This window comes from Hypanus sabinus, unplaced genomic scaffold, assembly GCF_030144855.1.
Source record: "Hypanus sabinus isolate sHypSab1 unplaced genomic scaffold, sHypSab1.hap1 scaffold_276, whole genome shotgun sequence".
Lineage (NCBI taxonomy): Eukaryota > Metazoa > Chordata > Chondrichthyes > Myliobatiformes > Dasyatidae > Hypanus > Hypanus sabinus.
This window is the reverse complement of record NW_026780896.1, coordinates 224,649-240,045: the sequence shown is the minus strand read 5'-3', so window position 1 is coordinate 240,045 and position 15,397 is coordinate 224,649. Positions and strand designations below refer to the sequence as shown.

General features: G+C 43.5%; 1 pseudogene; it reads left to right on the top strand.

Annotated features, from left to right (window-relative positions):
- The first annotated feature begins 475 nt into the window (after window positions 1-475).
- Window positions 476-14,814, top strand: LOC132388190 (oocyte zinc finger protein XlCOF6-like; annotated as a pseudogene).
- Window positions 14,815-15,397: the final 583 nt, after the last annotated feature.

The window sequence follows — 15,397 nt, the reverse complement described above, 5'->3', positions numbered from 1 at the left end:
AAACTGGTTGGTCGAAAAAAAAGGTGGTTAATTTCTGCAAAACACAGGTGGAAATCAACAGATCAGGCAGAAATTTTGGAGAGGAATAAATAGAAAACTTTTAGGCAGAGCCCCTTCCGCATCCCTGGCCTGTGTACTCCGCTGCTTAGTTGCTCTCTGAATTGTTTTGTGTGTGTGCGTCTCTGTATTTCCAGCAACTGCAGAATCTCCTGTGTTTTATATCTGCATTTTACTTTGGCATTAGATATACGTTGATATTGAGTATATTGCTTATGGGAGCCGCTTTCTGCGTTAAAACAGCTGCAGATTTTTTCTATACCCATAAAAAAAAATGAGATATGGACATTGAACTGGTGCTTGCAGAAATGTTTAATGGCACCGTGATTACCCATAGGGCCATGCGTTAAGAATTTCGGCGGCGCTGAAGCGCCGATGAACTGCGCAGGCGTCAGGCTGAGGCCGTCCCTGAGTTTCACGCATGCGCGCAGTACACCGAAGCCTTTGAAAATGTCGGTTCCAGGTAAGAGTGATTCTCCGTGTTTTTATCTTAAACACCGATTTCGGGATAATTCCTCTGAATTTCGGACACCGTGACCAGCAACCCCGGGACAGTCCTGCTCTCTTCCCTCTCTCTCAGCCCCACGATCCGTACACGGACCCCGGGGAGCTTCCGGCTGATGAGGGAATGGGAACCGATGGATCTCTCAGACAGAGCTGAGCTCCAGCTATCTAAATGCAAGGATTAGGAACTGGGAGAAAGGGAACAAAATCTTTTACGTCACCAGTTGAGAAAATCGGCATTAGGACACTTTTCCGCAGATGCTACTTGGCCTGCTGAACTCCTCCAGTATTTTGTATGTGTTGCTTCCTCTACCTCCTCTTGCTCTGGACTATTCTACCGGTGAGAACATGTTTTGTCCCATTCTCTCTGGGTACGTAATGATATCAAACACCTTTGCCCTGGGCAACAAGTAGCTTTCACATCACAAATGTGCCAGACTCCAGTGAGACAGACTACTGCCCTTCCCTTCATATTCATTGGGATTTCATTCACTGAGTTCACCACCGTCAGTCATTGGGGGCGGATTCAGGGGGAATATTTATGTCGAATACAGAAACTAGTAATGCCTGTTTGCATTTTGGTGATTGAAAAGTTACTGGAGTATTTGCAAATGGGAAGAAGTGGAGTGATATTTGGAAATCTGACTTTTTAAAGCGTAATTTAGCAAGGAAATCGCATATGGACAATGTGCAAAAGCTTTGGTGAGAAAATCCTCCATTTCCTGTTACAGGCCTGCTATATCGGTTGTGTGAGAGTGCAGATGATCTCAATCAAACCCAGAGGAGATCAAAGTTCCTATTGACAGTGATTTGCCAGCTGTGAACATGAATACCTCTCTATATAAAATTCACTGTGCACATCTTGTCACTGGGTAAAAAATGCACAGTGCAAGATATATCTGCACACTGGTTATTACAAATGAGAGGGGAGATTATTACAAATTAGAGGGGTAGTGGAGGGAAGGAGGGGAGACCTCCAGTGTCCCTGATGCCCTCACCTACAAGATGTGCAGCTTGTAACCCAGCACTTCAATGAGCTGCAACTTGAAATGGGTGAATTCCAGGTCATCCAGCAGTTGGAGGAGGTGATAGATATGACACGAAGAGAGGTGAGTTATACCCAAGGTGCAGGACACAGGAAACTCGGTGAGAGTCAGGAAGGGGAATGAGGTTAAATAGCCATCGCAGAGTACTGCAGTAGCCATCCCCCACAACAACAGGTGGACCACTTTAGAAGCTGTTGGGGGGAATTACCTGGCAGAGGAAAGTCAAAAGGCTGATAGGGGATTCGTTAGTTATAGGAACAGAACAAGAGGGGACGAATATCCTAGTGGTAAGGCTTGCTAGTGGTAGTGAGCAGGGGAGGGGGTGATGTGGTTAAAATAAGTTGTAGGGGGAATGGGAGCCAGAATGACAGAACAGATAGTGGAGAGGGTGAATTGAATTGACTTTATTAGATACATACCTCATAAACATGAGGAGTAGAAATATTTACCTTATATCTCCATCTAAATGTGCAATGTGTAATTTATAGTAATTTATAATAGCTAGATTGTGCATTGGACAGTCAATATAACATTAAAATGCAAATGTATCAGTGTGAATTAATCAGTCTGATGGCCTGGTGGAAGATGATGTCCCGGGGACTGTTGCTCCTTTGGCTGTGGTACCGTTTCTTGGATGGTAGCAGCAGGAGCAGTTTGTGGTTAGGGTGAATTGGGCCTGTTGCTCCCTGATATTCGTTGGGCCCTTTTTACACACCTGGCCATGTAAATGTACTGAATCGTGGAAAGTAGATTGTGCAATGTATAATTTCCTTGTTTATATTTAGAGACATTTTTTGGTGTATAAAATGATGAGGGGTATTGAGCGTGTGAGTGGCCAGAGGAGTGTTTTTTCCCCCAGGGTTGAAATGGTTAATGCCACTTTTCCACACTCCCATAGACCCTTTGTCCATCTCCTGAGTAAATTGAGTTTGAAAAATATTTAAGATCTCCCCCATCTGCTTTGTTTCCACACTTGGATTGCCATTCCGGTCTTCCAGAGGACCAACTTTGTGCCTTGCAATCCTTTTGCTCTTAATCTATCTCTAGAATCCCTGAGGATTATCCTTCACCTTTTCTGTGACGGCAACCTCATGCCATCTTTTAGCCATCCGGATTTATTTCTTATGTGTCCTCTTGCATTTCTTATACTCCATAAGAAACTGACTGCCTATCCCTGTTATGCAATTCCATTTTGCGCTTTACCAGGGTCTGAATATCTCTTGCAATCCGAGTTTCCCTACAGTTTCAATCTTTACCTTTTATTCTGACATACCCGCTTTGTACTTTCAAATTTTCGCTCTGAAGGCCTCCCATTTAGCAAGCACACCTTTGCCATAAAGCAGCCTGTCCCAGTCCACAGTTGCCAGATCCTAGTGTTGATTCCAGGTGTTGATCCATGTCCTGAACACATCCACCTTTCCGACGCTGCTCCTTGTATTGAAATATACAGGGCTCAGCATATTCACTGCACCATGCTCAACTTTTTCATTCCTGACTTTGTCTGAGGCCTGAACAACATCTGTCTCCACAACCCCACCACTATCTGTTCTGTTATTCAGACTCCCATTCCCCCTGCAACTTTAGTTTAACCCTCTTTACCCCCACCTCCCACCATGCAGATCTATCACCCCTTTGGCTTTCCTCTCCCAGATCAATAAAAAGGAGGTGCATACCAGGTACAGGCAGATAGGAACAAATGGGGTACTTATGAAATACAGGAAATTCAAGTGAACACTTATGGAAGAAATAAAGGCATGAGGTTTCCCCAGCAGACAAGGTGAAGGAGAATCCTCAGGGATTCTGCAGATATGTTAAGAGCAAAAAGATTGCAAGGGAAAAAAATAATTCTCTGGAAGATCAGAATGGTAATCCATATGAAGGGATAACATAGACTTGGGGAGATTTTTTTTGCATCCGTATTTACTCAAGAGATGGACACCGAGTCTATAGAAGTGAGGCAAAGCCGCATCAACTTCATGGACCCTGTACAGATTACAGAGGTGGAGGGGTTTGCTGTCTTGAGGCAAATTAGTGTGGATCAATCCCCAGGGCCTGACAAGTTGTTCACTAGGACCCTGCGGAAGACAAGTGCAGAAGTTATCGGGGCCTTAGCACAGATATTTAAATCATCCTCAGTGACAGGTGAGGTACTGGAGGATTAGAGGACAGACAATGTTGTTCTGATGTTCAAGAAAGGCTGTAAAAATAAACTAGGAAATTATACGTTGGTGGGCTTGACATCAGAACTGGGAAAGTTATTGGAATGTGTGTGCAGGAACCAGGTATATACTGTAAGTATTTGGATAGGTGTGGACTGATAAAGGATAGACAGCATGGCTCTCGCCAATCTTATAGAGTCTCTCGAGGACGTTATCAGGGAAGTGGATGAAGGCAAGGCAGTGGATGTTGTCTACATGGACTTCAGCAAGGCACTTGACAATGTCTCATATGGGAGGTTGGTCAAGAAGGTTCAGTCACTCAGCATTCTCGATGAGACAGTAAATTGGATGAGACACTGTCTTTGGGAGAAGCCAGAGTGTGGTAGCAGATGGTTGCCTCTCTGACTGGAGGCCTGTGGCTAGTGGTTACCACAGGGATCAGTGCTGGAACTGTTGTTGTTTGTCATCTATATCAGTAATCTGGATGATAGTGTGGTTAACTGAATCAGCAAATTTGTGGATGACAACAAGACTGGGGGTTCAGCGGAGTGCAAGAAGACTATCATGGCTTGCAGTGCGATCTGGACCAGGTGGGAAAATGGTTTTAGAAATGGAAAATGGAATTTCATGCAGTCCAGTGTGAGTTGTTGCACTACCAAGGGAGATCTTTCAGAGTGAATGGTCGGGCACGGAGGAGTGTTGTAGAAGAAAGGAACCTGGGAATACAAGTCCTTAATTCACTGAAAGTGGTATCACAGGTAGATAGGGATGGAAAGAATGATTTCAGCCCATTGCCCTTCATGAACCAAAGTACTGATAACAATAGATGGATGTTCGGTTGACTTCTAGAAGACATTGGTGAGGCCTAATTTGGAGTATTGTGTACAGTTTTGGTCACCTACCTACAGGAAAGTTGTAAAAGAAGTTCAGAGATTTCAGAGAAAATTCACAAGGATGTTGCCATGTCTGGAGGATTTGGGTTAAAGAAAATATTGAACAAATCCGGACTTTATTCCTTGGAATGCAGATGATTGAGGGGAGATTTGATTGTGGTAGAGGGGCACAGATAGTGTAAATGCAAGCTGGCTTTCTCCACTGAGATTGGGTGGGACTACAACCAGAGGCCAGGGGTTCAGGGTGAAAGGTGAAATGTTAAGGGGAACATGAGGGGAAACTTCTTCACACAGACGGTCATCCGGCTGTGGAATGAGCAGCCAGCACAAGTGGTGCATGCGAGCTCGACTTCAACATTTAAGAGGTTTGTGTTGGTACCTGGATGGTAGAGGTGTGGGAGTGGGCTGTTTAAATAGTTCAGCACAAACCAGATGGCCCAAAGGGCCTGTTTCCATGTTGAAATTTTCGATGATTGTGACAAGAACCTGAAATAATACAAAAATTCACTCTAACCCCTTTTGACAGCTGTGTGAACCAATCAGTCATTTCAGCAGGAATTTTTATGTGGCATTAAAACTGTGACACTTTAAGTTAATAATACATAAAAGAAGATCCCAGCTGCAAGTCAAGAAAAACTATTTGCGTGCGAGTGTTTCAGTTACTGAGGGGCCAGGAACCCATGCAGCTCAGTGGGAACAGGGAATAATACCAACGGAGATAGTCAAACTGAGCCAGGGCACAGATTGGAGACGGCAGAAATGCCCCATTCTGATAGAGACAGGAAGAGCATCAGAGAATTGATGGTCATTCCAGATACCAGCACTCTGCCCAGTCAGGAGATGATTTCTCTGTCCAGCTTGGGTAGAACCTCACTGTAACAGTGTGATACCAGATCAAGCCTTGGCAACTCAAGTAATCTCATCAGAAATGTTGTCCTACACCCATTGATGGAGTTTGTAAATCTTTTTACAGGTTAAAAATGAGAAGGAATTCGTCTTCAGGAAGCTCAAACACGGCACAACAGTTTTGTTGTCTCTGCCTAGGTATTTAAGAAGTGGAGCAAGGGATCCAATTGACCACCCTTCCTGCTCAGACTGTGGGGAGGGATCCTCTCGGTCATTTGACCAACTGGCACGCCTGTAATTTACACAGGAGAAAGGCCTTTCACCCGCTCAGACAGTGGGAATGGATTCACCCGGTCATCGCAACTGAAGGTACATCAGCAAGTTCACACTGGACAAGGCCATTCACCTATTCTGTGTGTGAGAAGGGATTCAGTCGGTCTTCCCACCTGTGGACACACCAATCAGTTCACACCACACCGGGCAGAGGCTGGTCAACTGCTGAATTTCTGGGAAAAGGATTCACTCAGTCATCTGACCTGATGGCTCACCAGCGAGTTCACACTGGGGAGAAGCCATTCACCTGCTCAGAGTGCGGGAAAGGATTTACACAGTCATCTACCCTACTGGTACATCAGCGAGTTCACACTGGAGAGAAGCCGTTCACCTGCTCAGTCTGTGGGAAAGGATTCACTCAGTTAGCTACCCTACAGAGACACCAGCGAGTTCGCCCGGCGGAGAAGCCATTCACCTGTTCAGAATGTGGGAAGAGATTTACTCAGTCATCCCACCTACAGAGTCATCAGCGAGTTCACACTGGGGAGAAGCCGTTCACCTGCTCAGTCTGTGAGAAGGGATTCACTCAGTTAGCTACCCTACAGAGACACCAGCGAGTTCACACTGGGGAGAAGCTGTTCACCTGCTCAGTCTGTGAGAAGGGATTCACTCAGTTAGCTACCCTACAGAGTCACCAGCGAGTTCACACTGGGGAGAAGCCGTTCACCTGCTCAGAGTGTGGGAAAGGATTTACACAGTCATCTGCCCTACTGATACATCAGCGAGTTCACACTGGGGAGAAGCCGTTCACCTGTTCAGTCTGTGAGAAGGGATTCACTCAGTTAGCTACCCTACTGAAACACCAGCGAGTTCACACTGGGGAGAAGCCGTTCACCTGCTCAGTCTGTGGGAAGGGATTCTCTGACTCTTCCACCCTTCTGATTCATCAGCGAGTTCACACTGGGGAGAGGCCGTTCAGCTGCTCCGAATGTGGGAAGGGATTCACTCAGTCATCCCACCTACGGAGTCACCAGCGAGTTCACTCCGAGGCGAAGCCATTCACCTGCTCAATTTGTGGAAAGGGATTCACTCAGTCATCTACCCTGCTGGTACATCAGCAAGTTCACACTGGGGAGAAGCCGTTCACCTGCTCAGTCTGAGGGAAGGGATTCACTCAGACATTCACCCTACAGAGACATCAACGAGTTCACACTAGAGAAAGGCCATTCACCTGCTGAGAATGTGGGAAAGGATTCACTCAGTCATCCCACCTACTGGCACACCATCAGTTCACAATGGGGAGTGGCCATTGTTATGAATCTCTAGGTTTTGTTTGCTGTGGAGAGAGAGAGAGAGAGAGAGAGATTAAGAAGGCAAATGTGTCTGACTTGCAGCTTGTTTACATCGCGTGCAGCTTGTTTAGTTTTAACCGAGGACACAGACACTCAGAGACAGATAGAGACAAAGGAGGAAAAATGGAAGAATTGAAACCAGGGAACTAGTGGCCAAGGGTCACTGTTTGGAACCTTCCTTCGCCCACAAGGGTGGACAAATTATCGATTCACCATACATCGAATGTGTGGTTGTCACCTCATTTGATCCATAGCAGAGGATCTGATTTGGGGTATCCTGTGGAGACCACTTATGTGTTAACCCTTGCCTGGCTGTGGTGTGGTAGTTCACTTGAAGATGATACCCCTTATGACAAGTCACTTCGGGTGATAATTAGTATGTGGATTTGGAAGGATGACAGATAAAATCTACAGCGACTGTTGGTCTCGTTTTACCACCATGGAACCTGTGGAATATGACATAATGGCCTTCTCTCAACATTTACCCTGGATTACAAATATCTCTCTCTCATCACTTATTCTGTAGTTGAACTGAACTTTCATACTTTACCATCTCAAGACTCCAAGCCTTGTTTCCCCCGAGCTCAATAGTTTGGGAGTTTTATTTCTACAGATTTATACACATAACACTCATGAGGAAATCTGTAGATGCTGGAAATTCAAACAACACACACAAAATGCTGGTGGAACCCAGCAAGCGAAGCAGTATCTATAAGGAGAAGAAATGTCGATGTTTCAGGCTGAGACCCTTCGTCAGGATTAACTGAAAGGAAAGATACAAAGAGATTTGAAAGTAGTGGGGGGAGGGTGAAATGCGAAATGATAGGAGACAGGAGTTGGTGGGATGAAGCTAAGAACTGGAAAGGTGATTGGCGAACGTGATACAGAGCTGGAGATGGGAAAGAATCATTGGACAGGAGGCCTCAGGAGAAAGTAAGGTGCGGGGGAAGCACCAGAGAGACATGGAAAACAGGCAAACAATTAAATATGTCAGTGATGGGGTAAGAAGTGGAAGAGGGGCATTAACGGAAGTTAGAGAAGTCAATGTTCATCCCATCAGGTTGGAGGCTACCCAGCCGGTATATAAGGTGTTGTTCCTCCAACCTGTGTTTGGATTAATTTTGACAGTAGAGGAGGCCATGGATAGACATATCAGAATGGGAATGGGATGTGGAAATAAAATGTATGGCCACTGGGAGTAGTCTGTTGCTGCTGGTTCTTTTTTAAAGCGTTATGGTTTGTAACAAAATGGGGCCTGCGTCTGGGATATGAACAAATTTAAGGATTGATTTAATATCGATTTCATTGGATAAATCCCTTTTGATTTATTTGTGTGTGGAAAATCTGCAGCAATGGATGTTGATAGATATCTGGAAGTGTGAACCTCTCAGGCATTAGAAGACACCAGAAGGATTGAGTTATTGAGTATTGCTAAAGTGTTAATATTTGCTAAGGTGAAATTGACAATGAGGAGGGCACAGATGCAGAGGATAATAGCTGAACATTATGTATCTGAGGGGGTGTTTAAAGTGGAGGAGTTGGAGGTGTTTCCTGAACGTAAACCTAGTGAGCTTGAGCTCCAGTACAAGTGAGAAAAATTAAAGATGGAGGCAGAGGCAATTTCAGGCTGGAGAGATAGAAAAGCAGTAAGAAAATACTCTTACTAAGTGTAATTAAGGGGAAGGCTGAGCAAGCCTATTCTGCTTTGACAGCGCTGAAGCAGCTTATTATTTATTTATTTATGCTTCCCCAATCATCGCCACTGGGCTATAAATGTGCAGGAGCTGTGTGTGGTTCAGTGCTTTGCTCAAGGACACACACGCTGCCTCGGCTGAGGCTCGAACTCATGACTTTCAGATCGCTAGTTCAACACCTTAACCACATGGTCACACACCACATATTATGACCTAGTGAAACAGGCTGTGCTCAAAGCTTACGAGTTGGTCCCAGAAGCAGACAGGCAAAAGTTTAGAAATTTGAAGAAATCTATGAACCAGACATACGGAATTTGCTTATGAGAAATTTGTGTGTTTTGACCGCTGGTGCACATCTGAACATGTAAATGATGATTTTAACAGCTTGAAAGAGTTGGTTTTAATTGAAGAATTCAGCAGGTGTGTCCCTGATGACAGAAAGATGTATTTAGATGGAAATGATGCTGCCACTATGGAGGAATCTGCTGGATTAGCAGATCAGTTTGCTTTAACTCATAAAGTTATGTTTACCCTGAATAAGAGTTTCCAAAAGGTACTTGTCAAGTTGTGGGTAAACCTAATGAGCTCACCCCAGTGGCCTGTACCTGCATTCAGTGAACCCTTTTTCCAAAGTTATAGTGGATTGTGTTGGCCCATTGCCAAAGACCAAAGCTGGCCATCAGTATCTGCTAACTATTTTGTGTACCACATCCAGATTCCCAGAGGCAATACCTCTCATACATATTAAAGCTAAAACTGTGGCGAAGGCTCTCACCAAGATTTTCACATTATTCGATTTGCCTAAAGAAATCCAGTCTGATCAAGGATGTAATTTTACATTTGGATTATTCCAGCAGGTAGAACTGGGAGCAAAACAAATTGCATCACCTGCATACCATACAGAATCACAAGGGGCTTTAGAAAGATTTCATTCTACCCTCAAAACAATGATTAAGACATATTGTGTTGAAAATGGAAAAGACTGGGATGAAAGAATACATTTGCTTTTGTCCACAGAAAGAGAATCAGTACAGGAATCACAGGGCTTTACTCCATTTGAACTTGTATTTGGTCGCAGAGTGACCTTTGACCTTGTTAAAAGAAACAGTGGATTGATGTTAACTGTTAGACTATATTTTGAAGTTCAAAAATAAACTACACCAAACCTGAAATCCAGTGAGACAAAACTTAAAGATTTCTCAAAACAAAATGAAGTGTTGGTTTGATAACAGGGCTCGCGAAAGAAAATACCAGGTGGGAGATAAGGTACTTGCCTTATGTTGACGAATCCACTTCAGGCGAAATTCAATAGACCATATGAAATAGTCTCCCAAATTAATGATGTGAATTATGTTATTAAAACACCCAACTGACGGTGAACTAACACAGGTGGTACACATAAATATGATAAAACCTTTTTTGAACAAGTAGGTACCATCTGTGTGTGTTGTTGTCAAAACAAATGAAACTGGCAACCCTGAGAATGAAACAATTGACTTGTCTGAGACTTTTTACAAGCCAAACATGGTCCCAGTTAGGCTAATGAACTCGGTTGTTCCAGAAAACATTGCTAACAGGTTGTCTCATCTGCAGCCAAAGCAACAACAACTTGCTTGTCCGAGAAAATCTTATGGTGGTGCTTTGGAAGGATAGATTAGAGAGCTCTTCTAGGGAGGCCATTTGGGTGGAATTGAAGAATGGGAAAGGTGCAGTAACACTGATAGGAGTGTATTATAGGCCACCTAATGGGGCGCGTGAGTTGGAAGAGCAAATGTGTAAGGAGATAGCAGATATTTGTAGTAAACACAAGGTGGTGATTGTGGAAGATTTTAATTTTCCACACGTAGACTGGGAAGCTCATTCTGTAAAAGGGCTGGATGGTTTAGAGTTTGTGAAATGTGTGCAGGATAGTTTTTTGCAACAATACATAGAAGTACCGACTAGAGATGGGGCAGTGTTGGATCTCCTGTTAGGGAATGCGATAGGTCAGCTGACAGATGTATGTGTTGGGGAGCACTTCGGGTCCATTGATCACAATAGCATTAGCTTCAATATAATTATGGAGAAGGACAGAACTGGACCTAGAGTTGAGATTTTTGATTGGAGAAAGCCTAACTTTGAGGGGATGTGAAGGGATTTAGAGAGAGTGGATTGGGTCAAGTTGTTTTATGGGAAGGTTGTAATAGAGAAATGGAGGTCATTTAAGGGTGAAATTATGAGGGTACAGAATCTTTATGTTCCTGTTAGGGTGAAAGGAAAGGTTAAAGGTTTGAGAGCACCATGGTTTTCAAGGGATATTAGAAATTTGGTTCAGAAAAAGAAGGATGTCTACAATAGATATAGGCAGCATGGAGTAAAGGAATTGCTCGAGGAATATAAAGAATGTAAAAGGAATCTTAAGAAAGAGATTAGAAAAGCTAAAAGAAGATACGAGGTTGGTTTGGCAAATAAGGTGAAAGTAAATCTGAAAGGTTTCTACAGTTATATTAAAAGCAAGAGGATAGTGAGGGATAAAATTGACCCCTTAGAGAATCAGAGTGGTCAGCTATGTGTGGAACCGAAGGAGATGGGAGAGATTTTGAATGATTTCTTCTCTTCGGTATTCACTAAGGAGAACGATATTGAATTGTCTAAGGTGTGGGAAACAAGTAAGGAAGTTATGGAACCTATGACAATTAAAGAGGTGGAGGTACCGGCGCTTTTAAGAAATTTAAAAGTGGATAGATCTCCGGGTCCTGACAGGATATTCCCCAGGACCTAGAGGGAAGTTTGTGTAGAAATAGCAGGAGCTCTGACGGAGATCTTTAATATGTCATTAGAAACGGGGATTGTGCCGGAGGATTGGCGTATTGCTCATGTGGTTCCATTGTTTAAAAAGGGTTCTAGAAGGAAGCCTAGCAATTATAGACCTGTCAGTTTGACATCAGTGGTAGGTAAATTAATGGAAAGTATTCTTAGAGATAGTATTTATAATTATCTGGATAGACGGGATCTGATTAGAAGTAGCCAGCATGGATTTGTGCGTGGAAGGTCATGTTTGACAAACCTTATTGAATTTTTTGAAGAAGTTACGAGGGTAAGGCAGTGGATGTAGTCTATATGGACTTCAGCAAAGCCTTTGACAAAGTTCCACATGGAAGGTTAGTTAAGAATGTTCAGTCGTTAGGTATTAATGCTGGAGTAATAAAATGGATTCAACAGTGGCTAGATGGGAGATGCCAGAGAGTAGTGGTGGATAATTGTTTATCGGGATGGAGGCCGGTGACTAGCGGGGTGCCTCAGGGATCTGTTTTGGGCCCAATGTTGTTTGTGATATACATAAATGATCTGGATGATGGGGTGGTAAATTGGATTAGTAAGTATGCCGATGATACTAAGGTAGGAGGTGTTGTGGATAATGAGGTGGATTTTCAAAGTTTGCAGGGAGATTTATGCCAGTTAGAAGAATGGGCTGAACGTTGGCAGATGGAGTTTAATGCTGAGAAGTGAGAGATTCTACATTTTGGCAGGAATAATCCAAATAGAACATACAGAGTAAATGGTAGGACATTGAGGAATGCAGAGGAACAGGGAGATCTAGGAATAACTGTGCATAGTTCCCTGAAAGTGGAGTCTCATGTAGATAGGGTGGTGAAGAGGGCTTTTGGAACGCGGGCCTTTATAAATCAAAGCATTGAGTACAGAAGTTGGGATGTAATGTTAAAATTGTACAAGGCATTGTTAAGGCCAAATTTGGAATATTGTGTACAGTTCTGGTCACCGAATTATAGGAAAGATATCAATAAATTAGAGAGAGTGCAGAGACGATTTACTAGGATGTTACCTGGGTTTCAGCAATTAAGTTACAGAGAAAGGTTGAACAAGTTAGGTCTCTATTCATTGGAGCGTAGAAGGTTGAGGGGGGATTTGATCGAGGTATTTAAAATTTTGAGAGGGATAGATAGAGTTGACGTGAACAGGCTGTTTCCATTGAGAGTAGGGGAGATTCAAACTAGAGGACATGATTTGAGAGTTAGGGGGCAGAAGTTTAAGGGAAACACCAGGGGGTATTTCTTTACTCAAAGAGTGATAGCTGTGTGGAATGAGCTTCCTGTAGGAGTAGTAGAGGCCAGTTCAGTTGTGTCATTTAAGGTAAAATTGGATAGGTATATGGACAGGAAAGGAGTGGAGGGTTATGGGCTGAGTGCGGGTAGGTGAGACTAGGTGAGATTAAGGGTTCGGCACGGACTAGGAGGGCCAAGATGGCCTGTTTCCGTGCTGTGATTGTTATATGGTTTATATGGTTAACAGCTGAAGGAATTATTTCTGAAGTTTAAAGATTTATTTCCCTTTGTTCCCAAGCAAACCACGGTCGTAGTACATGACGTAGATGTTGGTCAAGCTAAACTGATTGAACAACACCCAAATTGCATGAACGTAGAAAAGTGTAAATTGGCTGACCAGGGAATTGAGTATATGCTGGAGAATGGTATTATTAGGCCTTCAAAATGAGATTGGAGTCACCCTGCATTATTGTGCCCATACCTGATGGTAGTGTTAGATTTTGCACTGATTATAGAAAGGTAAATACAGTAACAAAAACAGATGCCTATCCTATCCCTAGAGTGGATGATTGCATCGATAAGGCTGGAAAAGCTAATTACTTACAATGATTGATCTGTTGAAAGGGTATTGGTGTGTTCCATTGATGGACAGAGGTAGAGAAATTTCTGTGTTTGTGACACCATCTGGGTTGTATGAATACAATGTTTTGCCTTTTGGACGGAAAAATGCTCCAGGAACATCCCAGAGAATGATTGATTTTGTAATTCGAGGGTGAGAACACACAGATACCTATATTGATGACTTAGTTACAGGGAGTGGCACTTGGGAAGAGCATATCTCTGCAGTAGAAAAGCTGTTTGACAGGCTTTCCTAGGACAACCTTACAGTTAATTGAGCTAAGAGTGAATTTGGCCGTGCCAGTATGACCTATCTTGGCTTTGTTGTCGGTCAAAGCAAGTTGGCTCCTGTTCGGGCAAAAGTCCAGACAATTTCTCCAGTTCCTATTCTGACTGCTGAGAAGGCTCTTAGAAGGTTTCTGGGAATGGATAGATATTATCGTAAGAACTCTGCTGCGATTGCTCTTCCTCTGACCAATCTCCTGAAGAAGCGTGAAAAGTTTGTTTGGACCGACCCTTGTCAGAAGGCATTTGATTGATTGTTATCAGTATTTGAGATGAGGCCAATCAATGTACTGTTGTCAGCAAAATTGAATTAGCAGATTGGAGCTGTGGGTGGCAACACAAGTCATGGGTGCACAAAGAGTAAAGGAGGGGTCCAAAGTGACAACCCTGTGGGGTATGTGTGCTGAGGGTCAGAGAGACAAAGGAGATGGAGCCCACTCTTACTACCTGCCGGCGATCTGACAGGAAGTCCAGGATCCAGCTACACAAGGCAGGGTGAAGGTCTCTGAGCTCCTTGTCGATACTTCGCGCCTTCGTATGGCTACTGCTCTGCCCATGACTGCAAGGAACGGCAGAGAACTTTGGAGAGCAGAGAACATCAGAGAAACAAGCCTCCACTCCATGGACTCTTCCTACATTTCCACTCCCTCGGAAAAGCAGGCCATGTACTCAAATAACCTCATAACCTGGACATTCTTGCTGCAAGCCCGCTCCCCCATCGGGGAAGAGATACAAAACCCTTAAAGTGCGTAACACCAGGCTGAAGTATAGCTTCCTGTCTACAGCTATAAGCCAAATGAATGATAAAATGGACTCAACCTCACAATGTAACTGGACGTGACCCTGCACCATTTGTCTATCTGCACTGCACTTTCTCTGCAGCCATAATGCTTTGTTACAGTGATTATTTTGTTGTATATCAGCTCAATGTACTGTTGGAATGTATCCATCTGTGTGGATGGTACGTCAGGCAAGATTTTCACTGTAGCTCAGTACATGATGATAATAAACAAATTTCCCATTTTAATTGTGTGGAAATATTAAACAGACTGAGCTTCTGCTCTGGAAGCTCAGAAGGAAACTGAACTGTTGTCATTTCTGAGGAATGCAAATATATGGAAAATGCTTCAATCTCACATCACGATCTGTGGTACCTGGGATCAGGGTGGTGGGTCTCCCATCAGAATCCGGTTTAATAGCACCGACATGTGTCATGAAATTCGTTGTCCCTGCGGCAGCAGTAGAAAATAATTCAGAACAATAGATTTTAACAAATGTGATTTAAAATATGAATATACATATATATAGTACAAAAATGGAAAAAATGCAATAAGCTATTTTAATTGTGTGGAGCAATTTGACTGACTGGGTGTTGCTTTGGAAATTCTGAAGTGAAGCTGAACTAAACTTTACACATTTATGAGAAGCGCAGATAAATACAAATGGCGAAATTCTCACATAAACGGGTCAGACACCCAGAAACATTGGCTGCACTTCAGCACCACAAAACAGTGGAATGAAACAACAGAAAGTATTGCAGAGAAATAAACATAGTCCACCCACAACGAGAGGACGTGACAGATCCGGATCTCACTGCCTTGTCTGAACGGGGAAAGGTGAAGCTACA